Raw genomic sequence first — 3,138 nt, 5'->3', positions numbered from 1 at the left:
TTGGTGCTAGATCAAATGCATATAAAAAAAAAACAAAGCTTACTGCGTTAATCGTTTTTTTCCTTTTCCCTTTCAGCGAGTGCAACAAGAAAGGGCACACATCTTCCTCTCCTTCTTTACTGATTTTCGCGAAGGAATGCCCTCAAGAAGGAATATATTGAAGTGACATGCGGTGCGCACCAACCAGCAAATGTCGAAAGGTGTAACTACTTCCTCGAAAGAAAAAACTCGTTGCACGCAATGTGGATATACTAGGAAAAGATATATGAAGCTAAGGGTAACTGGAAAGTTACCCTTAGCTTAAAATTAAAACATCGAGTAAATAAAAATGCTAAATGAGCAAGCGGTCATACTGTCAGATGGAATTTATTAAAGAGATAACCCTGGTGGTAGTAAATATCTAGATATGAAGTAATGCAAAGGATCAATCTAGGCAAAATAGATTTGAAACAAAGAAAAGGGAAAGAAAAATAAACCATGGCGGTATTCTTTTCGTCATATTTTATATAACTGAATACAGCATAACGGACATCCCTCTGACTATAAGAACAGTAACTTATCGCTAATCCTATCGTCTGAAGTGGAGCTTTGAGGTACCTTTTTCTCTAATTGGAAAATCGGCGACAGAATAAAAGGAACTGGTGTGCTGTTTTAGTTGACTGCAAAATTTGCACAACGGCCGGGGATGCCCTGAGACCAGCATTATATAAATAAAAATTCACTCGTGGAATTGGACAGAGTAATCTGCTGTAAGAATTGTTAAGATGCACATCGCTGTTTATTCCAGCAATATCGTACATGTACGAAGTTTTTAAATTTATCCAGTGATAATTTACCAGTGTCGCTTTGCAAACAAGCGTTTCTATAGCTTAAAGCTGTTGCATAAGCCGTATCTGGTAAATTAGGGATTAGAGATCCACACAGAGATACAATCCGCGGTGGCTTGGTACCCTCAGCAACCAAATTTTTTTAAAGTTTGCAGCTATTAGATAACGAAACATGCTCAGAAGTGTTGAATCCATTGCTGCAGGAAGTGTTGAACATACCGAAAGAGAATCTGTAACTATAACTGCTGCTGAATCATTTGGCGGCAGTTTGCTAAAACAACAGCCAATATTTCTGGAATTAACATAGGTGTATGTATACAGTGATAAGAGGAAGATAGAAAAAGGCGCTCATTTCTGCAACCCAATAGGGAGCGCAGCTGTGCTCCCTATTGGGTTGCAGAAATTAGCACCTTAGGTGTATGATCGGGAAGTCGAATTGAAAAATACCACTCAAGAGAGTGAGAGAAGATGCCTAACCTTGCCTTCTACCGATGCATCAGTCGCAGTTGTGTTGCTTATTGTCAGGCAAGCAAGGTAATCGTGTACTGGTCATTTAAATATAGAAATGGCATTTGTTTAGCATTAGGAGAAAAAAAAATCCCGAAATTGCACGTGAAGGATTGAACTGAGCTTACTTGAAGAGCCAATATGTTATATTTTTACACTGAGTAGTTCTAGCAGCGCTTGTGCGAACATAATCTAAGGGGTGTCCACTCACTACCAATGTGCTTCAAAGAATAAACTAGATTTTTAAACGAAAACATATAATGATCATCTCTGATGCGAACTGTATATCTTTGAAATGTTTGAACTGTTGGTATCTTTAATTTAATTACAAACTATGGCAGTTGCGCTTCGACATCTAACATGTTGTTCGCAACGAAGCATAGAAGTCCGAAGCACCAGCACAAATCTTTCATTTCTAATAATATTAGAGGTTTCGTTTTTTAAGCTGCGTTGCCAGAGGAAAAAAAAAACGACACCCTATTCTGTGATAGGCCGAACATACATTTTGTTAATCATCATCACTGTATTTCTCCGCAATTCAGTTCTTTGGTTTCAGTTTTCATAGCAGCCAGGAACAAAGCACCAGCGTACAGTTCTCTTTGTTTTATGGGGCATTATTACCACAGCTCACAAATGCATGACCTGTGCACAATAAAGACCACGTAAATGGTGAAAAGAAAAAATGATGCCGCGTTTCCTTGCAGTAGCCTTCCAATGGGCAGCCTGCAACAGCGGCGACTGTACCCGCTGCAGCAGCGCTCCTAGCGGCATCGGCGCACAGAGGGACCCTGTCTAGCAAGGGCAGCACACCTCCCCATTCTAGGCACCCTAGCTTGGCGCAGGAAAACGGAATCATATCGAAAATGCGCAATATGCGCAGCTGTCTCACCCCTGACTTAGTCTCCTTTACTTTTGCGCGTGCTCCCCCACAAACGGTCAAATACAAAGCTCAGTCTGACCAATGCAGATTTTTCTCACATGATAAGGGAATTATACAAAGTGCCCTGTACTCGTTTGACTCCAGCACAGACGCCGCAAAGACAGAGTTGTTGGAGCTAACCAGAGGCTGAAAAAAAGAAACAGAGTGCAGGCTCTTTGCAATGCCACATAATATGCCTCTCGACATCTTCATAACGACCAGAACCAAAAGGCAGAAGCCGATTTAGGCACACAGAAAATATGCCCCATATATATGATCAGTGCTGAACTTCAGTTCAAGGTTCGGAAATTTGCAACTCATCCAGAACGTACAGTATCTCATGTGTGAAAATGAGCCCTTGCCCACGCTGTATAAACATGTCTGACACACTGAAAACAGTAGCTGGAAATGTAAGGCCACCATGCTTTTTCAAGTGAAATAGAAAAGCATCGACATATTAGAAAGCATTTAAAGTCTGCCTCTTATTGAATGCAAGCTTTAACCATAGCTTTAACCCAAAAATCTCTAACATGAAAGAGGAGCCATGAATGAGCCTGTGCTACCTCCTTGATGATGCAAGTAAATAACTTTTGCTAAATCCAACATAATGATAGTGCCAGAAAAAATTGTTCCAACTGAATCTATGGTTATGGCCACTTGGTTCAGCTGTGTGGTGTCAGTTGGTGCTGGTAGCACGCCTTAGTTACCACCAGTGAGGCAGCTCTTAAGCTTTTTCTGGCTTTGTGCAGCTTTTTGCTAATGTGGCATGGACCAGGACTGTTCCACCAGTGCACCTGTCAATGTTATACTTCAAAGCTCACCAGCCCCACACACTGCCTATGATGTACAGGTTAAGGACACATCTTAATAAAGCCACTCACCATT

This window comes from Rhipicephalus sanguineus, unplaced genomic scaffold (assembly GCF_013339695.2).
Source record: "Rhipicephalus sanguineus isolate Rsan-2018 unplaced genomic scaffold, BIME_Rsan_1.4 Seq344, whole genome shotgun sequence".
Lineage (NCBI taxonomy): Eukaryota > Metazoa > Arthropoda > Arachnida > Ixodida > Ixodidae > Rhipicephalus > Rhipicephalus sanguineus.
This window is presented reverse-complemented; position numbering follows the sequence as displayed.